The sequence below is a fragment of the Ovis aries genome, chromosome 9 (genome assembly GCF_016772045.2).
Source record: "Ovis aries strain OAR_USU_Benz2616 breed Rambouillet chromosome 9, ARS-UI_Ramb_v3.0, whole genome shotgun sequence".
In the NCBI taxonomy this organism is placed as follows: Eukaryota; Metazoa; Chordata; class Mammalia; order Artiodactyla; family Bovidae; genus Ovis; species Ovis aries.
In genome coordinates this window covers 91,437,776-91,460,669 of record NC_056062.1, presented here as the reverse complement: position 1 = coordinate 91,460,669, position 22,894 = coordinate 91,437,776, and the positions used below count along the sequence as shown (strand labels likewise).

The 22,894-nt window shown below is 41.8% G+C and overlaps 1 protein-coding gene and 1 non-coding gene across 6 annotated transcripts in view; both read left to right on the top strand.

The window, feature by feature from the left end:
• Positions 1–6,445: 6,445 nt before the first annotated feature.
• Positions 6,446–22,894, top strand: part of RALYL (RALY RNA binding protein like) — an 821,188-nt gene continuing 804,739 nt past the window's right edge. For 2 of the 5 annotated variants that reach the window (XM_042254526.2, XM_042254524.2), the window contains exon 1: positions 7,571–7,720. The gene's annotated coding sequence lies outside the window, so the exon portion shown is untranslated. Of the gene's footprint in view, positions 7,432–7,570; positions 7,721–22,894 lie in introns of those variants that run through there. The other 3 variants (XM_060393531.1, XM_042254525.1, XM_027973257.2) reach the window with 3 other exon arrangements.
• On the top strand, positions 19,338–19,409 carry TRNAS-GGA (transfer RNA serine (anticodon GGA)). Its single transcript has one exon. It is a non-coding gene; the product is annotated as a tRNA-Ser (tRNA).

Sequence of the window (22,894 nt, the reverse complement as noted above, 5' to 3'; positions counted from 1 at the left end):
TTATCCATTTTTGTTATTTCCTGGGCTTTGAACATAGTTGATTTAGACACTAGTAATAAAACATGCTCTTTAAGGTTTTTAGTTACCAATTCTTCTTGAAAACAAGCAAAAAAAATGATGTGTATAAAATTTTAATGAACTCTTTTCCAGTTCTCTATGTGACAATAGAGAAAAGTCGGATGTTTGATTTTTTTGGTAATTTGTAAAGATAAATGCATCTGAAATTGGCACTCATGCAGGAACATGTGACTACTCATAATAAATGGTACACTATTTTCTTGTGATGTGAAGCTTAGCTGGAATTTATAAGTATTTATAAGTTTGTAGTTTGAAATATTCATATTTTGCCCAGTGGCTGACTAGTAGTTCATTATACTTTTATGTGGAAAGTCTGTGTTTGATCCTTGTTATTCTTTGCTCTGGAGCTCTAGATGAATAAAATAACAAATAATTTAGTGCCCAGAAGCCAAAGAGCCAAAGGCTGTATCTTTTTAGATCTTAACATGTTTGACCCCTCTCCACACTGAGGAAGGAGCTATCTGCAGGGGGCAAAAAGGAATCTGGGGAATACAGACATATACATATCATGCATAATTGACTGTTCTCTAAAATCATTTTCAGCCAAATGTCTACCAGCACATTAGCTAGTACTACCAAAGATTTCTATTAATTAAGTAAAAGTAAAGGTCAAGGAATTACTGCATTGCCACGGCCTACCCGTTCCGCACACACACAATGAATATATAGGAAGATATAAGAGTTCTGAGATAGACAAGAGAATAGAGACTATCAGAGGAAATTAAGAATATAAAACATAACATTTACATAAAACAACCTCTTTATTATTTCAATGCAACCAAAACGGGAATTTGGAAAATACAAAACTACAGGTCACAAATTAGATTTAATTATCTCCTGTAATCACTTTTTAACCAAATGCCTATTCACACATTTGTTAGTACAAAACATGTACATGAGCAAATATTGATTATCTAAGGGTCCAATTCTGGAGTAAGAGGCGTACAGTGTATATTGTTACAGAATTTATCAACATAAAACTATTTTCCTGTACTTATCTGGCTTGTGAAAACTCAATCTCATTTCTAGAAAAATTTTGTTTTAAAATGTAAGCTTTATATTAATAGAAGTAAATAAATTTCATGGAAATTAAAAGTGCCTCTTGATAGGAGTTGGTTAATAATAGGAAACTAGTCTCATGCGTTCATCTCTTGAATGCTATAATCGTTAAACAAACAGCAAATGAATAACCCTTACCTTACAAAAAAAAAAGTTGAGTTTAATTAAATTAATACTGATACTTAAAGCAGATCATCTCCAAACCTCATGTTTGAAAACTTACAAGTAACCACAGATTTTAAAAAATCAATGGGAGAATCATACCTTTAACTGCACAACTATATCACTGTACATAAAGGAGGTACTTCATTTTCAATTTGAGATCTTTGTGGATACAGTAAAATGCACATTTTCCCTCATACATCTTCAGGATTCTTCTCCTTAGGCAGAATTGTTTTTCCAGTGAACCCATACTGACTTCTGTGGCCAGTCTGGGTCATAGGATAAATCAATTTCTTGATTTTTGAACACAAATGAAGATAGCTCTTTCTGGTGTGCGCTCTCTTAAAAAAATGTTACTTCCGCTGGTGTACAGTTTCGTTAACCTCAGCAAGATTGTTTTCTAGAGTTTCCAGGCAACATTCAGCTTCACCAAAGAAATATGTTGCAAAGTTTGCAGTATTTCTCTGACGCGCTCGGTCACGTGTCTTTCAGGCCTCCTCCGTGCCACCCAGGTCAGTCCACCGCGTGCGCTCGTCTTGTTTCTCACGTTGCATGTCTGGGGGAAGATTCTCCAGTTCCTCCAGTCAGCGCTCCGCGCACACCTTCCCTTCCTCCCTCCCCCTCTCCTCCGCCCTTGTTCCCTCCTTCCTTTCCTCCCGCTCATCCCTCCCGCCCTTCTTTCTGCCCAGGATTCACTCTCCTCCACTAGCGCCCTCCACCCACTATCGTTTTCTCAGTTCCTTAACTGTAGTGAGGGTATTGTGTCATTAAAGCTATTTCCCCATTGCAGGGCCTTTAGCTCTCTCTCTAGATAGGAAACGCTTCTGTTCCTTTAAAAAAATTTTTTTTTCATTCCTGTGTCCCTGAGCGGAGTCTTAGAATCTCAGTTTCTAATTATGAAGATTTTATGACAGTGCATTTGGCAAGCAGCTGAAACAGAGCAAGCAGTTATTACCTAGCAGGTATTTTCCTTTTATATTCTTCACTTGCGTTCTGCTTAGTTTTGCATGCTTTCTCCTTGTTTGTCCCTTTCAGGCTCTCTATTACTTTATATTAGGTTAATGCAGAAGAGAATGTTTTAAACCCGACAATGTCTTTGACCTTTTCAGAGGCCCATTTCTGACTCTGGGATTGCCACCTTTTCATCTTTAACTCTTGGAATATGAAGCGATACTGTGGATAAACCCGCGGCTTCTAAATTTAAAAACTGACATAATTTATACCCTCTTTAGAATGGATGATTGACACATTAGCAATCGATGAATAATAATAAATGGTGCAGAACACTGAACATGTCATCTACGGCTCTGTTTCCTGTGTCGAAAGTCAAAAGCCTGTTTATCAGGAGACTCATCAGGGCTGTTTTGTGTACCCACTTGAGGTCACTTCATCCCAGAACTACACTCAATCTAGTTAATGCAAAATAAACACATTCAAAATGAGAGTATTAATAGTCACGTTAATGTGTTTTAATCTTCTTAGAAATATACACATTTTATTAAATTTATATGGAAATAATTATGAGCATACAGAAATCATAAGAGAATGTTATATGTACTTCATTCCACATATCTGATTTTTTGTATTCTACAAAATATGTGAAGAGTCAAATATCTTTTAAATATTAAATTATACAGAAACTTTGATAGTTCTTTCTCCCTTATTTCACGCATGCCATGTTGTATTGTTGCTATTTATTTTCATATCTGTTTATGACTTTGATGAAAATTATTTGACAAGTTTTGGCATTTGCAGTTCCTCCAGTAGAAGTTTGGGGAAAAGTAAAAGAGACCATCTAAAGTTGAAAGAGAAGCATAAGGGAAGTATGCTGATACGCAGATACTGCACATGAAATGGGAAAAAAGGAAAAAGGAAAAATGAAAATCACTGCTGTGAAAAAATTATCAGGCAAAACAGAAGCAAGTGACTTGAGGGCGCTGGATGTGAAAGTGTACATGGAGCCAAGATATTGTAGCACATGATTTTTAAGTATATATTCATTTGTCAAATATATGTGTGCACATATGATTCACATATTTCAATATTTTCTAATGGGAAAAACATTGAGATTATGTAGCATAGACTTCAAAATAGATTTTTCCTAACCATCATTTGTGTGTCTTATTGCAAACTTTGTATACTTTAAAGTATACTTTTCAATTATTATTCTTTCATAACTTGGTTCAGAATAGATAGATTAGTAAAAGTTCACAGTTCACAACTGCAACTTTGCTTTAAGAAGTTTCTATCATTAACTCCTGAAGATGTGACCGGGATATAGGTGACCAGATTTGGTTCTACAGATTTATGCTAAAGAAAAAAACTTAACCCCTTCATCTCTGCTTTTGAAGATTTATTTCCTTCTCCATCTGTCTTATGAAATCAGAAAAGTGAATAAAAATATATGGGTGATAATAGAGCCAAATCAATTCCCACATATTTATTTTAGATCTACTTACTTAAATTTAGAATACATATCTTTATTACTTGGCATCAGCAGCGGTATTTGAAAATATTTAGTATATTCCATGTATTTTTGGAAATATTTTATTCTACCTAGAAAACTAGATAAAAGTTTGGTCCAGTTCTACCTGTAATACTAACAATGGAATGCTTGACAAATTTCTTATATCCTCTGACTTTATTTTCCTAATCTGTAAAATGAGTATAACAGTATCAATGTCATACAGCAGTAGGAAGAACTAAATGAGAGGCTTTGTTCAGTGAATACTAGTTCCCTTGGTCTAATTTTATTTTTGATGATGCAACTTAAAAAAAAAGAAAATGACATGCTGGAAATAAATGGAATATTTTGAGCACCTTACTGAAATTACATAAGTAAATGGAAAAAAGCAGAGAGGATATTGATGTCTTGCTTTTTCTTCAGCAGAACTGCATTTAACATAAAGGGGAGTCATTTTATTGAATAATAAAAGTCTGACAATCACTGTGATTGGCTGACGGCCATTACTGCAGTGTAATTCTAAACAGCTTGTTTTTCAAAGTTCTTCTTGAATAACTTTTTAAAACCTAGACACTGCCTAACCTAGTTTAAGGGTTCAAAACTCATTTTTAAAGTGGAGTTTCTCACATCTGAACACTGAAAAACGTGTATTAAAAGAATATTTTCTTAGTAAATTATTAGAATCAGGTATTTTTTGAAATGGGAGGAAAATTTTGGAAAATTTAGCAACCTAAGGGCTTAATGGCAGAAAAGAACTAATTCATGACTCAGAGAAGAAAAAGCCCACATTTGGAGAGATCTTTTTTTTTTTTTTTTTTTTAAAGAAGCCCAGTGTATTTTGCACATGAAAAGCACAGTGTTTGTTCTATACGATCCAGCTTAAAATCCTGCCATTTCTGAATATAACTTAACAGGGCTTCCAAAACTACCAGGTCCATTTTGAAGGATTCATCCTTCTCAGTCAGTATTTCTAATCAGCAACTCTCACTTTAAAGTAGGGATAATAAGTCGGGGTGGAGTTGGCAACTCATCAAAATAAATATTTAATGATATCTTAATGGTTATTTTGTTTCTTTTTTTGAAATTGTGGATTCACACTTCATTTGGCCCATGAATTCTGAACCAGAATGCTTGAGGAATATTTTTTGCTGCTGAAGCTCTCTGTCCTAGATGTGTACTTAATTTTCAGAACTGTCCAGGTTAGATTATCTCCGATGGAGGCGTTTTATCTGAACCGTCAACACTGGAAGCACCGAGATACAGATCAGGGGCAGCAGTCTGTAAACTGCAGAAGTGTGTTAATTGCTCCTTCTCAAACAGAGTGGTGCCGATTAACGCCACACAACCCAGATCCAAAGCAACACGGGGGAACGGTCCTGATATTACTAGTGCACAAATATGAAGGAAAAAAAAAAAAAAGATATCTTCCCGTGCCCAGAAAACTGATTCTTGAACAGGCAGCAAAAGCAGATGCTCAGTGCATCCAGCGATTGGCCGATGGGATCTTTGTTCAGGCGACAGGCTTCCTAAAGCCAGGAGCAGGTGGAGAAATCCCCGCGTCGCCCTCACCTTCACGATCCACGGCTCGGCCACCTGGGCTCCGGCGGGGTGCGCCGCCACCTCCAGGTCCTCTCTCCGCCGAGACACTCCCCCCCCCTTCCCGGGGACCCGTGACCCGGGCTCTCCGCTCTCCCCCGCGCCGCCCCTGGGACTTCCAGCTCCGGCCCGCAACTTGGGCAGGAGTCGGGCCGGGGCCTCTGCCTCCTGGCAGGACCTCTGCCTCCGGGCAGGACCTCCCCCGGGCGCCGGGAGGCGCGCGCGCGCGCTACGAGGCCGACCATGCCCGGTGCCCGAGCTAACAGACGATCAGGACCCCCGCCCGCGGGAAGAAACCCGGGGCCCGGCTGCCTATCGCGGAGATTTCGTTTTCTCTTTCCAACTGTCGGCTTGCCGGGTCGGAGAGATGCCCTGCGCGCTGCTGGCAGTCAAGGCCCCTGACAACGCCCCCCGGTAGCGCGCCGAGCCAGGCTCCCCGAGATCCGCGAGGGGGGCGCGCAGATCCGGGGGGCGGGTGGGGAACCGCAGAGGCGAGGGCCGCTGGGGAGGGATCGGGCGAGAAGTCGCGGGGTGCGGGGGGACGCGCAGTGGGTGCGTTCGATCGCGCGTTCACAGTGAAACTTCTGGAGAGAGAGGGTTGGCATCTGTCCGCAGGTGACCACCGTGGCGTGGAAAACAAGAGGCGAACAGGGGGAAGTGGCGAGCGACAACAAGTTGGAGGTGGGCGGCAAGTTGTGGCTTCCTCCGAGGCGTGCGATCGGCGACCCCCAGCTGCTCCAGGGCGCGCGCTCCCCCCCGTGGGCGGCGGTGCCCGGGCCTCGCTAGCCGCCTCCGGCCCCGCGCGGCGCCCCCTCTCGCCCGCCCTGCGTGTGCGTGTGCGTGTGCCCAGCGCCCGCGTGAGCGGCACCTGCTCGTCCGGGCTCACAGCGGAGCCGCCTCGCCGGGAGCTGCCGCTCGCGGGCGCCGGGCTCCGCGCTCCCAGCCGCCACCGCCGCCGCCGCCGGAGTGGGGCTCGGCGGGCCCCCCCACTTGGCAGCCCGGGTCCCCCCCGGCCGTGCCTGCGAGTCAGCCCGGCTCCGAGTCACGTGTCAGTGCCCGAGGCAGAGACAGAGAAACACGCGCTTCAGTCCTTCTTCCACCGCCATACTGTATTTTATCCTAAATCTCATTTTTATTCCAACATTTTACTCCCGCTCGGTGAGTACCTTCTCAGTGGCATTCTTGTCCTCTTCTTCTTTTTTATTTTTATTTTTGTCCCCCCTTTGTTTTTGTTTTTTTGTTTTTTTTTTTTCTTCTTTTTTTTTTTCTCCACTTCTTTGATTATTGTTTGCATTTGGGAAAGCTGGAGGAGCATGGTTTTGAGCCTTTTCCTGAATCCAAGTTTTTCTAGCATGCGACGGTTCTGTAGACGAGGCGCTGCGTCTGGGAGTCCGCGGCGACCGTGCCCGCGAGGAGCGACTCCCAAGTCCAGCAAAATGTGCAACTGGTTCGAAGGAAAAAGAGATGTGAAGTATGGTGCCTATTTTTCCCCCCTTTGTAAAAATAAAAAATCATGTTTCTCTTTTTTTTTTTTTGCATACTCTTTTTCTGATAAGATTTTTGTATAGGTGGGATCTTGCGGCAGTGTTCACAAGTTTGTGGTTTTGCTATACGAATACAAACCACTGAGCAAAGACATGAATTTTCTTAATATTTTTTGCGTGTGTGTGTGTGCTCTTTTTTGGAAGCCGGGGAGAACAAATTCGTTTTTGTTTTTGTTTTTTTTTCCCCTACTTGTTTTTGATACCCATTGATAACATGAAACTTTTCTTGCAGCTTGTTCCTGGGATTATTTTTAAGCAAATACTTTTTTTTTTCTCCTTTAAATTAAGTGTGACTTTTGCACATCTTCCTTTTTTTTAAAAAAAAACAAAAACCCAAGATCATTTTATGAAAGATATCCTGATATCTATATCTATATTATCCCTTCTTCCTCCCTCTTTCCTCCCTGTAAATCTATTTTCAAATGATGGCAGTGGAAGGTTTTTCTGGAAAAAAAAAAAATGAAGTGCGGTTTGGTTTCCTTGTCAACGGAAGATGAAGTGAACAGCTGAGCAGCTCGCACAGAGCAGGTACTTGGTCCCTTCGGAGGCGTTTCCCGGGTTTGCAATGGCAACTCTGGTCCTGGCAAAGGAACGTGTGTGTGTGTGTGTGCGTGTGTGTGTGTGTGTGTGTGTGCGTGCGCTCGTGTGTGCGCGCTCGCGGCCCCGGGCAGCGTCCGAGCCCGCGGCGGGGAAGCCGCGCCGGGAGCCGGGGGAAGCCCGGGTCCGTGCCCGGCCTGGGCTGCTTCTGAATGAGCGTGAAACGCCGCCCCTCGGTCGGCGGGAGGCGTCTGCGCCCCGGGCGGCGCCGCGCGGCCGGGTAAGTTCTCTGAGGGCCACTTGCGGAGCCGGAGGGGCGCGGGGCGCGGGCGCGGGCCGGGCCGGGGGCGCCCGGGAGACCGCGGGCAGCAGCGGCCGGGCCGCGTCCTCCGGAGGCGCCGGCTTCTGGCCGAGGGCCCGCGCCCCGACCTCCCCAGATCCCGGGGGCGGCTCCCGATGGCGCGGCGCCCGCTGCTCCTCTGCCCTGAGTCAACAACGCGCTCGGTTTCCCCCTGCCTTTCTGCCGGTTTGCTTTCCTCCGCGGCGGTGTCTTTGGCGCTCTTCTTTCCCCGTGGTGTTTGTTGCTCTGGGTTTAAGTGCCTGGCGTCTTCCAAGGTGGAGGAGATCGCTGCTTCCCGTGATGGGCAGTTGGGTTTCGTGTTGTGGATGAAAGCGCCAGTTTGCATGAATGAGGCTACACCCATAGGACGGAGTGTTAAAGGGACAATGTATTGTCTCTCTTTTTAACCACCTGATGGTGGTCGCAACGGGTTTCCCCTGAGAGCCTGGCACAGGGCAGGGCTTGGGATTTGTGGTGGTGGTGATAGGTTCCGTTGTGTTGGTGGCGTTGCACAGAACTCAGTGTCGAGTGTGTTCTCTGGAGTTTATATTTTATGGTCGTCGTGTTCGGTTCCAGGGGAGATGTACCACGGTTGCTAATAGAAAGCTTTCTCTGTACTTAACACAGCGACAGAATCTGTTGGAAAACTTGCTGTCCAAACAAATTTTGTGCTATACTTTAAATCTTAAATTCTGGAGGCCATTATTTAAATGATTTTATTCTGGAGTGTAGAGCTTGGATTCTGTTAAAATAAATATAAGGCGAGTGGAATAATTTACTTCTCAGATTAAGTTTTCTTCCAGGTTATCTATAGGCATAAAAACTAAATCCAACATACAGAAGAGCCCATAACAACATGTTAATGACATACGCTATGGCTTTTTTTCAAGCAAATATCGAAGTCTCTAAGCTCAGTTTATGGAATGAAGTTTTATGCCTGTTTCTTTACTCTTCGTGGTGATGGAGGAGGGCAAGTCATCATTTATCTGTAGCAGGCTAAAAATCATCGGAATATCTAGAAAGCTATATATTTTTTAAAATTCACAATGCATTGTCCCATTTCAGAGATCTTTGAATGAGCAATGTGTGTTACTCTTGTATGTAGGGTAGCTTTTCTCTGTTAAGAAAGTCCTGTTGCATTTATATAAGGAAGATAGTTTATGTCCAGTGTGTGGACCTCCAGCCTTGATATTCTGAAAGGCATAGTTCTAAGATTTGACACAAACATTGTGTAATAAAGCTTTACGTTTTTATTTTTTTGGTTGTGGTAAGCATGCTACTAAAATATAGTCTTTCATGTGGTTTAAACAGGGAGCAAATCATTTAAAATGCCACTTGCAAAAAAAAATAATAAAATGCGACTTGCAACATTCTGTGTTTCTAAAATCACTTTCATCATAATAATGTATTATGTAAGTAGAAATGCTCATTTATGTAAAAATGCAAGGCAATGCATGTATATGACATTTCTTTGTAGGTTGTGTGCACTGCACGTCATCTAGTTCCTTTAGAAGAGAGAAACAGTGAATGAGAGAAAAAGCTTGAGTAATCAAACCATAATTTCCATTAAGAGGATCACTTGTGCCCTAAGGTGGGGTAATTGTATCTAAGGCTGGAACAGAATGCAGACCTCACTGTGTGATATTTCCAAATGAGACTGAAACCCTAATGGGATGGAAGATATTCATAAGGTTTCGAGTGAGAACAGATATGTAGTTGTGCTTTGAATTCTGTAAATAAAGATCATGCTAAGAGCCTTTAGCCATATTAGCTTTTCATTAAATATTGCTTGTTCATTATATGACATACTTATGTTAAATTTCTATTATGCTGAAATTTTGAAATTTCCTCCTCCATAAATTATGCTGGGGATTCTACAACTCCGTGTTTTGGTTTAAAATCTTGGAATATGGCTTCCAAGATTTAGCACCGCCTACTGGTTTCTCATGGAAAAATAATATTCTTTTTCTTAGGATTAGTATTTAACTTTTATTATTGAAATTATTTTTCACTGTGGGAAGAAATTATTTTTCACTGTCTTTTATTTTTATTTTTTACTTTACAATATTGTATTGTTTTGCCATACATCAACATGAATCCACCACGGGTGTACACGTGTTGCCAATCCTGAAGCCCCCTCCCACCTCCCTCCCCATACCATCCCTCTGGGTCATCCCAGCAGCAAGCAACCCACTTTGATTCTGATTAACTTAATCATGCAGGTTACTTTTAACTGCTTACTGACAGCAAAATAAATATTTTGCTGCAAGAGAGAGGGTTTGGAGTGAAGGTGAGGATGAGGGAAAGACACATCCATTTGAAGTGGCTACTGGACCACTAACTGACTTTAAGTATTTTATTATCTGAATGTGACAAATAAATAAATCACACATTTAAAGCAGCCTCTACATTTGCTAGAACTCTTCTAGGTTCTAGGGGATGCCAAAATTTGGACATTTTGAAAATCCTGGATTACTGCATTAACTTTACATTGGGACATTTATATGTCCCACTCTTGAACATTGTAGAGAAAGAAAACCCTAGTTGGAGTTCTATCTTGAGTGTGTGGTCTGTCCAAGAATCTTTAAATGAAGAAATGTTTAATCATAAAAAATAGTTTCATAATTTTTTCCTACATGATTATAAGCTAGCAAGGAACATGCTAATATTTTTCTCAGTGTGGATGAAGCAGCCGCACTGTGACGCTGGTATATATAAGGGGCAAAGGTTTCAAACACCTATGTATAAAGGCACTGTTTTAACTGCAAAAGATATATTGCTTTAAAAAAAAGATAGTTTATTTTTTTCTAATTGTAATGAAAGGTTAGTGGTTAAAAGAGCTACCAAACTTGTGCAAACCGATGATGCCATCAGAAGGTGAAAATAAGGGGACACAAAAATAATGTACTACATCTGACGTGCGAAAAAACGAGATTTTCCTACCTAGAACAACCACGTGCTATATGGATAACTGTTTCTTAACTAGAACAGTTTTAAAGCAGCTTTTTTAAAAAGAAGCTAGTGAGAAGAGTGTGGAGAAGCTCCCTATGTCTGAAAGCATTTGACTGGAGCAGGAGTGCGGTCATGCTTTGCTCACTGTTTATGATACTGTAAGCAACTAATTACGTGGCACATCACACCAAATACTACGCTGGAAGTAGAAGAGACGCGAAGTCGGTGTTCAGAACGGTTTGCATGCTAAAAAGGAAATATTTGCTTACAATTTAATTTTTTCTCCTCTCTGACTTTTGAAAATTTTATTTTTTTAATGTAATTAGCTGTGCCTTAAAAGAAATAACAGCTGTTTTCATTACTTCTTTTATCACATTGTCACTAAGAACATTCCTTTTTGTGTATAAAAACCAAGGTAATGATGTAGTGTATTCTTCAAGCTGTCTATGGAGCTCTGGAAAGAAATTAAAAATCTAATTTAAAAAAATCCTTACTGGTCTGAGGGTGTTATTATTTTCTTATTGTTTCATTATTATTTGCTACTTCTAGTGACATGCACAAATACCTTTAAAATCCCATTTTCATAATTCAGTATGACTTTTTAATAAATTTCACTTACGGACAGTGGGCTAACAAACTTTCATATTAGTGACAACAAGGACAGTTAGTTTTACTGTGATGTGATTTTGAGGACAAGAATTATTGAAGAAAATGTAAGTAATAACTAGTTACATATTTCATCACTCTTCTTTTTATTATTAAATTTTGCCAGGTAGGATGTGTACATCTGGCCCCTGCCAGCAGCTTTTAGTAGTCTTGCTTCTTCCTGAAGCTTTTTAGATTTTCAAGGAAATACTGGGGGGCATTCCTTGTTTGTTGTGTTAGACTCACGTTAAAAAGCACACTGACATCGTGGGAAATGGATTTTGTGCTTTTCTAATTCTCCCATAAAATTAAAGGTTTTTCACTGGTGATGCAGTTATTCTGGGACTTCATTCTGGCAAACACAGAGTCATTGATTGCCCTTTTCTTTTCATTCCTAGACGGAGAGAGGCTAGTAGGAGAACCCCAGTTAATTTAGGATAAATGTCTTCTGGACTGTCTTTGGAGCCTGTGAAGCTGGGGTCAGTACTGCAGGATTAATTTTGGGGGCCATGTAGAAATCTAAATGGAGAAGAGAATTATAGCAGAAATCATGGGAACCCTACCCAGCTTTTCTGAGAAATGGAATGAAACGCATCATTATGTACCTTCATACTTAAGAAAAACTGGAGGTTTTATTTGCATCAGTATGTTTCATAAAATCACATCTGACACACCTATTTCTTTACCTTGCTTAGAATAAAGTAGTTGAATATTTTGTCTAAGTTTAAACAGTGGAAATTAATTGTGTTCCTACATCATCCATGTATTTAGACAAAATATTTATACACATTTTGATAGCCATATGCTAAATTATAACAGGAGCAACATATTTTTGAGTGACTTTGGAAACTTAACAGGCTGGTGTAGGGAAAGGCTATTTTTCATTAAATCAAGAGGAAAGGGAAAGAAAAGTAGGACTGACACTTCCTGAGGTGCCTTCCTTTCCATGAGTAGGTGATAGCATCGTTCTTCTATATCTTGGGGGAAACTGAGGCTTGGAGGGATGGAATGTGCTCGAGTCTCCATAGGGAGTAAAGGGCAAATGGTAGGAATGTCTGAATTCACGCTCCGCGGCCCTCCTTCTGTACAGGAATGCTCCGCTTGTGAAGATGGAATTCTCTTTGTCTGTTTCTCTTACTCAATGCAAAACAGCCATTGTGTGCGCGTTCTTGGTCCGTTATCTCAGATGGCTGTATCTTGGCGCGTTTTCACTGCTGAGTGCTGCAGCCAGCAATCCCAGAAAATGGCACCATTTACAGAAAGACTCTTACTGGTGCTGAAAGGGTCTTCAAGTGACCAGGCATCACACAGGTCAACAGGACCCTGGGGATTTTGAAGAGACCCCGTCCGTGGACATTGGTGGAAGGCACTCATGCCCTGTGGTCAGGACCGAATAGATGGCCCTGTGTCCACAGTGCTTTTGCTGAGGTTGTGGGCAAAGCACTCTGCAAATATTTAGCCCCAAATGTAGTCTCTCCTCTTGAAGCTTTTGTGGCGTGATGTGGAAGACTGTCTTTTGCACAGGGAAAACTGAAGAGCCGATTCCTTCACAACACAGCCAATCTGTAAATAGAGGCGTCTCTTCTGTCCACCAGCATCTCACACTCAGCATCACCTCCACCTCAGAATTTCACTGTGACACACATTTGAGTGTGACATTTCTCAAGCTCACTTTATCTGTTTGTTAATAACAAAACACATACAACTGCAAGATGTTATTTTAGGGTGCTGTTTTTAATTGCCTCTTCAGAGGTGTGAAAAAGGATTCCGTTATTAAACAATCTCCTTGGAGCTTGAAAGAAGTGAATATTTTTCAGTAGAGAATGGGTAACATAAACTATAGGGGAGGCAGTGTGAGTGAACACCATGAAACGGATTTCAGAGTCGATCAGTCGACACGTACACACTGGGTTTGGAGGCCAAGGTGTGGGAACTATCAAAAGCTGCTTCTGAGTTTTAGAATCTGGACACCTTCAAAACCTGGAGCATGAAGCAAAGCAGGAGAAAATAGGAGCATCTAGAAGGGGGCCTGATTTGCTTGGGGGGTGGGAGAATGGTTCAGTTTTGGACATATCACTGCTATGAAGTTCCAGTATTAACCTGGATAAAATGACTGATGTGCAATTGAAATTCAGACCTAGAGCTGGAAAATATACTGAAAGCTAGAAAAAGATGTTACAAGGTTATTGACATCAACATTTTAGGAGGCAAACATTTGGGAAACACCTGTGTTTTCCTGAGTGGATGTTAAGGAATTTGATTAAGGGCAGACAAAGAGAAAAAGGAGGATAGCCACTGAAGCTTAGGAGAGAGAGTGTGTGTGTGTGTGTGTGTGTGTGTGTGTGTGTGTGTGTGCATTTGAAAATGTAACATGACTAAACAGGAAGATCGGGAAGAAGGTTATCTGCAACTAGGTAAACTGATTTTAAATTACATATAGAAGAAATTTTAAAAAGTGAGAGTAGCTAGGATAGCTCAGGAGAAGGAAGGTAAAGAGGGGTCTAAGCTGTCAGATGCTGAAACCTACCACACATGCTTTTAAAGTAGGTTTGCTAGCTGGCTCCTTAAAAGACTTCCAAGCAGTGTATCCAGAAGCAGTGAACACACTCAGTGCAGAAATCATGGTTTCTAAACACCGTTTCCCATTCAAGGGGCCCAAACCGTCTGGAAACTTGGCCGGTTCTAAGTCTAGGCAGGAAAAGTACCGGATGAGCCCAACTTCTCTCGTTGTTCTGGGAAGTGAGGAAGTACCCACAAACAAATAAGGTTGTGTGAGCCTGATGTGTTCATTGTAGTGGTTACCAGGAGCTAGCCTGAGGGCCTCTCAGTTGCCAAATTCAGATAAATCTGAGCATCAGTGGTTGTTGGTTCCCAAAATATGTGAGTTGCTCAGTCCCTGTCTGACTCTTTGCAACCCACGGACTGTAACCCACCAAGCTCCTCTGTCCATGGGGTTCTCCAGACAAGAATAGTGGAGTGAGTTGCCATTCCCTTCTCCGGGGGATCTTCCTGACTCAAGGATCAAACCCGGGTTCTGCATTGCAGTCAGATTCTTTGCCGTCTGAGCCACCTGGCAAGCCGCGATGTCAGGCAAAATTAGAAATTGGCCCCTGGACCGGGAGGGCAAGGAGAGACTGTAGAAGGAGGCAGACCACTCCAGCTTGGTGGGTGGCAGTTTTAATCATCAGGACAACTTAGGTGCAGGGCATGCCTTTGGCAGCCGCAAGGCAAGTCAGTTTCTGCATCTACCTACCTACCAGGAGCTTAAAAGTTTGTTCAGGTCTCCCCTGCTCTGAATGGCCATGAGGCCTTTTGTAAACTGAATGGTATAATGTGAACAGGCAATCACCCTAGGACACGTCTTGCTAACAGCTGCACAAAATAAGTTGAGATAAAGCACAGATGCTCTTAGACACAAGTGAAGGGGCTTACTGCTGAGATGCCGAGTGTGGTCCCCGGGGAAGGAGCTCAATGCGCCCCCTCTGTTCTGCCTCTGTAAAGGCTTGATGCAAAATAACGGGCGCTGTTTTTGCATCTTGCTTTTGTGCATAAAATGAAAACCCTCTTCGGATTTGTTTCAGTTTGTGGAAATAGGTACTAACGCAGGTCTTTAATAAAAGCAAAGTGGGAGATCCCTGTATAGAAGCCTTCATGGGGTTCAGTCACCTCTCCTTCCATCAGGATATTCTCAACAACACATGGCTCTCTCAAGACTGAGGCCTGAAGGGGCTGAATATGCATCCCAAGGACAGCAGAGGGGGCAGGAAGCCTCTGACTGTTTGGGCCCCACTGTAGGGTCATCCAGAGGTCACATGCTCTCAGTGAGCTCCTGCAACAAGAGTGGCTGTAACAGACAATACACTGATGAAGAAAGCCCATGGGTCCGTTCTCATAGTGTAAGTTAAAAAAATTAATAAAAAGCGATTCTGACAATAACTAATGCCCTCAGTGATCTCCTCCAGCAAGAGTGACTTTAACAGACAGTACAACATCGAAGAAAGACCATGAGTCCATTGTGATAGTCTAAATTAAAAAAAATAATAATAATAAATGATTCTGACAACAATTAAATTGAAATAAATGGTTAGCCTGCTTTTTAGGAGGAACTCTTGTGTAGTTGATGAAAGACAGCTCTTCTTTCCAAAATATGGAAGTTAGTACGTCTAGCAAATGGTAGAACGAGAAAATTACTGTTTATAACTCCCAGTGAAATGAATGGCAAAAATCATCAACAGGTGCTAAAACCATTAGTTACAAATATTTTGAGGAATAATGTGTTCTCTTTCTACTCAAGATTACTTTTTTTAAAAAAATTTTACTTATTAATTTTTTGTTCTCAGGATCTTCCTTGCTACACACGGGCTTTCTCTAGTTGTGGAGAGAGGGGCTCCTCTTTTTGAGGTTCTGGCCTTCTCATTATAGAGGCTCCTCTTGATGCAGAGTTTGGGCTGGAGAGCCCACAGGCTTCCCTAGCTGTATTGGACAGACTTAGTTGCTCTGTGGCTTGTGGGATACTCCTGGAGCAGGGATCGAACCATGTCCCCTGCAATTGCAGGTGGATTGTTCAACGCTGGACCACTAGGGAAGTCCAAGCATTACTTCTTATTGTATCTGGCATCCGCCTTCTTAAGCAGCTGCGCAATCAAACCCGGGCATCGCTAGTAGACAGCCCAGCGCCATGAGCCTCGGAGGGATGCAGTCTGAAGTCTTCATTGTCATTTGTGAGATATTGTTGACGCAGTGTTGGAGCTGAATCTAAAACCTGTCTCGACAGAGGATGAGCACCAACTTGATGGACATGAGTTTGAGCAAGCTCTGGGAGGTGGTGAAGGACAGGGAGGCCTGGTGTGCTGCAGTCCATGGGGTTATAAAGAGTCAGACACGACTGAGCGACTGAACAGAACAGAAAACCTGTTTAGACTTAGTTTCTAATTTACAGAGAAATATAAGGAAAGTAGATCCTGTTAAACTGAATGAGGAAACACACAAATTCACAGGGTGTAGTACTTTTTTATGGAAGATACCAGACAGGTGACCTAGTCTTTTCAACAGACATTGCCATTGTGGGGAGAGTTTTCTAGACTAAAAGAGACTAAAGACATCCAAATACAGTTTTTGGAGATTTATTTGATTTTTTTTTTTTTTTTTTACATAAGCCTGCAAAAGATCAAGTAAAGAATCCGCCTGCAACGTAGGAGACCCTGGTTCGATTCCTGGGTCAGGAAGATCCCCTGGAGAAGGGACAGGCTACCCACTCCAGTATTCTTGGGCTTCCCTTGTGGCTCAGCTGGTAAAGAATCTGCCTGTAATGTGGGATACCTGGGTTCAATCCCTGGGTTGGAAAGATCCCCTGGAGAAGGGAAAGGCTCCCCACTCCAGCATTCTGGCCTGGAGAATTCCACGGACTGTGTAGTCCATGGAGTTGCAAAGAGTTGGACAAGACTAAGCAGCTTTCACTTCACAGAAGATCAAAATTGGGTTGGACTGGGAAAATTTGCCCATGGGCTAGCTAATAAGTGATATTAGGAGATGCATGCTGAATGACTTAGGGATAAATGCTGTGATGTCTGTGGCCCAATTTCATGAGTCATGGTAAAATGCATATGTGTGCAGGGGTGTGTGTGTGTGTGTGTGTGTGTGTGTAAAACATCATTTGTTAATAATTTTTGAACCCAGAAAGTGACTATGTAGGTTTTATTGTATTATTTTTTCAGACTGTGAATATTTTCAGTAAAAGTGTTGAAAAGTCTGTTAGTTGCCATTGAGGAAAAAATGTGCTTATTAGGGTTAAATAGAAGCAGAAATCCAGATCTATTTCATGTCCCGTGGGGCCTTTGAAGATATGAGACAAGAAGTAAATTTAGTTCAGCATCAATTGTAGAAATGAAATATTATTCAAGGGAGAAATATTGGTGTGAGTGCTTGGCGTGCTGTCATCCATGGGGTTGTGAAGGGTCGGATCTGACTTGGTGCCTGAACAACACCAACAATATTGTTGGACGAAAGATGTATTTTTAAGCTATAATAAAGGACATATGCATGTGGATTAATTTCTTCCAGAATGGAATCTCCTTAGCTAGAAGAGATAGAGGTATTGTGGCGGTGGAAGTAATTTTCAGGGGCGAATTTTGAGATGTTCTAAGAAGGTTGGTTTGATCAGTGGTGGCACAGGAAGACTGGTCACATCTTAGAAGGAAGGAAATTGGATCAGTTCGTTCGTTAGCTAAACACATTGTTTATTCAGCCCTGTCCTGGAGCATGGAGACTCGGTGGTAAATAAGACTAGTTAAGGGCCCTGTCTGCAGGGAGCTTACCATCTGATGATTAGGTTCCTCAGATATACTCAAGGTGGTAGGTTGAAATTAACTAGCATGAGGGTAAGAATTTAGGGAATGTGGCAGAGAATATTCCGAAGCTCCATAAAAAGACTCTACAGCCATGGGGAGGAACTTGGCAAAATTAACACTTTGTTGTTACTAGTTGGCACAATTGCACCACTCTCTCTGGCAATAGAAAATGTCATCTGAATGGGTCAAGCCAACAGTGACGTTTTCCTTAAGGATACTAGCAAGGCCTGCGTGATGCAAAACGAAGAGCTGTGCTTTCTAGATGTCGTGTGTATTTCATGTCACAGTGATCATAAATCTGGGCTGGGGAAGGAGATGAGGAGACAAGAACAGAGGAGATTAGAGAGCCCGAAGGTCAAGCTGTAGACCAATAGTGGTAGGTTCACTGGTTCTAACAGGACAAAAGAGGTGTAAGCGTGGATGGTTTTGATCAGAGGAGAATGTTGTATTTCCAGGTTGTGAAAGTGGAGCAGAGTCACATGAAGTGAACACGTTTCAAAGTTTTGGAAGGCATGCAGTTAACAGGCAGATGCTGCTGAGGTTGAAAAGTTGAGAAGTGGTGTGAGAAGCAGCTGAGTGTTGAAGGGGTAATTTTTAACACTTTTAAAAAATTCATAAGGGGATGACAGGGAAGAAAGTGAAAAGCAAGACTGAAGCATGGGCTAAAAGAGTCAGTGACATTCCTGGAGGTTTCTGATCAAATGATTCCATAAAGGAATTTCTGTTCTGTGATTGCTGAGATTTTAGTCTTGGAACATTTTGAGGGGAGATGTAGATAAATTGTGTGTGTGTGTGTGTGTTTAGCTTGTTTGCGTTTGATTAGATTTTTAGATAATACAGAAATAAATTCTGCAACCAAAAGATGGTTGCAGAAAAAATGGATACTGCAACCAAAAGTTCAGTGTTACAAGGATGTCCCTGATCAAAACCAGAGAAATAAATACAGGCTACTACAGTTCAGTGCTTTCTAAACAAAGCAGCAGATGATTCCTGTTCAAAAGAACATTACGTAGTGTCTGTCTGTTATTAAACTTTGGAGCCCAGTTCACACTTGCCTGCTTTTAATGAGGAGTCCAGTTAGCAGGTGGGTAGACTGCGGCTGTTGCTATTGCCAGGTCAGCGGCTGCAGCTGCTACTGCCTCAGTTCCGTTGTTAGATCATCCCTCCTGGGCCAGTCTGATGGCTCAATGCTTAGTCCTATTGTGCCTCATCTTTGTAACACCCTGGAGGAATTTATCATTATCCTAGATAGCAATATCGGGAGGAAACTGCAGATCAGACAGGTGTCTTGTCCGATGTCTCAGAGCTATCACATTGCTGAGTAGAGACCTGAAACCCCAGACTTTCGGGCTCCAAAACTTGACAGCCCACTCCAGTATTCTTGCTTGGAGAATTCCACGGACAGAGGAGCCCTGGTGGGCTACAGTCCATGAGGTCACAAAGAATAATTTGAGTTACACCCCTGTGCCTTATTTAAAACATACAGGAAAAGAGATACTTTGATGTGTACATGGATAGATCAGTGACATTTTGTCATAGAAACACAACAGCTCCCTGTGTATGGAAGATTTAAAAACACACAGTGCTTCTGGTTAAAACTGTGCTGCTAGGGATCCCTGGTGGCTCAGATGGTAAAGCGTCTGCCTGGAATGCAGGAGACCCGGGTTCAATCCCTGGGTTGGGAAGATCCCCTGGAGAAGGAAATGGCAACCCACTCCAGTATTCTTGCCTGGAGAATCCCATGGGCGGAGGAGCCTGGTGGGCTGCAGTCCACAGGTTTGCAAAGAGTCAGACACGACTGAGCGACTTCACCTACTCACTTATATATGTTCCAATTCTTGTCTTCACAGAGTTTCATGTAGCTTTTCGCTCTAGGCATAATTAGTGAGATTTTGAATACTTGTTCATTCATTTAGCCGATGCTCACCGGGAATCTACCATATCTAAGTCATTGTGTTTTAAGAGACTAAAGAAGTTTAAAAACAAGGCCAAACGTTGGACCTACCCTCATGAACTGACCATCTACTCGGAGAAGGAAATGGCACATGTGGAAAGTGATGACGCGTGAATGATTGGAATTCAGAAGAGTAGCCGTGATTAGTTATGGTTATTTAGGTCATTAAGGCACTTGCAAGTTTTGGAATGGAGTGCCTCTCTCTTCTCAGTGACTTGGCAAGGTCCTTGGGTTGGGAGATTTGGCAGCACTTTCTTGACATTGCTGTCCAAAGTCAGGAATATATACGTGTGTGCAGGGGAAAAGTGTCGCAGGAAGAGATGAGAAGCTACAGAAAGGTTTAGAGAGGGCCATCTGGAAAGAGAATTGGGAGATGACGGGAATCATGGGTTTTTGAGAAGTAGATGCCAGAAGAAATTAATGTGTGAAACTTTGTATTTATACACATATTAGGCCCTGAAATAGAACCCATTGTTGGGGGAAATGAATTTTGTGTTGGAATATGTTGAGATTATTCAACATTTCCAATAAAAATATCTTATTGCATTCTCAAATACAATAAAAACTGTAAAATGAGTTCAGAAACGCCTATGCTTTTTTCTCTTTCATATGGATGACAATATAGCTTTATTCATAACTTAGTGAACCAATACCATGAGAATAGTTTGTTTAATTTCTGAGCTCTTTCCATCATGTTTGCAGTCTTTTTTTTTTTTTTTTTTTTCCAGAATTGCGGTATCTTCCCTCCCTACTCCTGGCCTCTCTCCTGACATTGTTGCGGTTCTAGAAAAGAAAAATAAAGCAGAAGAAAGGGAACAGTAGAGGAGGGAAGAGGGGAGAGAGAGGAGGAGGCTGGTTAGCAGCGTGACGAGCGCTCTCCAGATCAGCGCTGTCCAGGGAAAGTACAGTGCCAGCCACGAAGCAGGCCTCCATTCGCAATTTTGCATTTTAAGGAAGGCATTGAGAAAGCAAAGATGAGCAAATCAAGCCGATTCTCGTAATACATTTTGTTGAACTCAGCCTATCAGAAATGATCATTTCAATGAGTGGTCCATAGGCAATTATTTTTTAAGTAGACTCCATTTATTCTGCCAAGTCTTTGAAATCCAGTTTGTATTTTGCAGAACCAGCCAAGGTTAAAGGGTGGAAGGGTCATGTGTGTGAGGGGCTACCCCATAGGGTCACGCAGATCGAGAGAGGTCAGAAGATCTCAGGACGACGTCATGGTTTTGAATTCTTTTTGGCATCTCGCTCCTTACCAGAGATTAGTCAGAACATAGTTTGAAATGCTCTCTGACTGTCTCAGTTTTAGCTCTCACATTTTATTATGAAGCTGAACTGAAACACGTTGAAGTTGATTTTTACGAAAAGGTGATCCTAAAATATGGTCAGTTGGCAAAGAGCATCAGTATCTATCCAATAAGTGTTTCCTGAAAATCTACTTTTATTTATTTTGTGTGTCATCTGCTACGCCATAATGGAGAATGGAGCTTTCAGTGTAGCAGCTTGCTTTCAGTGGTGACAAATTCCATAAGTAAAAATAAATTTCTGGGATAAAAAATGGCTAAAATGGTATCTTATTCTTGTATTAAATAAGAGGCTTAATTTTTCTACTTCCACTCACAAAATAGGCTTCTTAATTCAATGAATAAAGTCAAACCAGGTTTTGTTGACTCTATGTGGAATGATACGTTAATTGAAGCACCTCAAGTTTGTATAATATTAAGCAATTTGTATTGACTCCGAGCTTTAAAGTGATTTGGTATCTTTGGTTAAAAGACTAAACTGGTGACTTGTGAGTCACCAGTAGTTTGAAATTATCATGTGTGAAGTATGAGCATTGGATTTTGATTCATTATCTCTCATTGTTTCAGAGCAAAGCAGGTATTTCCCTTTTAGGTCTTTCAAGGTGCGTCCTTGTGTAAGCGAGGGCGGATATGCCTGTGAGTGCCTGTAAGAAGGTGGGGAAAGGATTGTTTGATTACAAACATCTTTACAAAATGCTGTTAGGAATCTCATTGCCGTAGGGAATCAAATTTGGGGAGTAGTTCTCATTATTTTTTTTTCCCATTTATTGGATACCATGTCTCTTTGTTTCTAAAAGATGCCTGATATTAAATTTCTTTGTTTTGCTGTGAGGTGGACTTCCTGGTTTTGATATGCATGAAAGGAATTGGAAATACTCAAAGCGTATGAATGCCAGATCTTGGGTTCTGAATTTTTGACTGAATATGCTGTGGTTTTGGTTCAGAAAACTACACAATCATTAATTTCACAGTATTAATGAACACATGATATTTTTTTCCCTTCATATCAAAAACAGTCTTGTGAATTTAGTATCTATTTATCTAGTGTGCATTATTGGTCTAGCTATCAGATCTTCAATTAGGGGAATATTTCTTAGTTCCTCTTGATCTAACAAGAAGCAGTTTAATGTGTCTAGCAGGTACCAAAATTCAGTACTCTCAGATACGTTTATAACATACTGGGAGAAAGGATAACTTTGGATTTGTTACAAATGAAAATAAGCGTGTGGCCTTATAATTTCTTTTAATATTAAGAATGAGCAGTTTGTTATGGAATATTCAGTTCAGTTCAGTTGCTCAGTCCTGTCCAACTCTGTGCGACCCCATGGACTACAGCACACCAGGCCTCCCTGTCCATCACCAACTCCCAGAGCTTGCTCAGACTCATGTCCATCGAGTTGGTGATGCCATCCAACCAATATGCTGCTGCTGCTAAGTCTCTTCAGTTGTGTCCGACTCTGTGTGACCCCATAGACGGCAGCCCACCAGGCTCTGCTGTCCCTGGGATTCTCCAGGCAAGAACGCCGGAGTGGGTTGCCATTTCCTTCTTCAGTGCATGAAAGTGAAAGGTGAAAGTGAAGTCGCTCAATCATGTCTGGCTCTTAGCGACCCCATGGACTGCGGCCTTCCAGGCTTCTCCGTCCATGGGATTTTCCAGGCAAGAGTACTGGAGTGGGATGCCATCGCCTTCTCATATCCAACCAATATGAATAGAATGTTATTCATTCTTAACATTCAAATTTTAAAGTTTATGCTATACTAGATGATTTTTCTCCAAATAATTAAACTGATGTACGTATTATAAATATATAACTTAAAAAAATAAAATTTAAATTAAAAATGCTCAAAACATCTTAAAGGGAAGCACTGTTCTTATAATAGTGTTGATGCCGAAATGTTAATCACATTC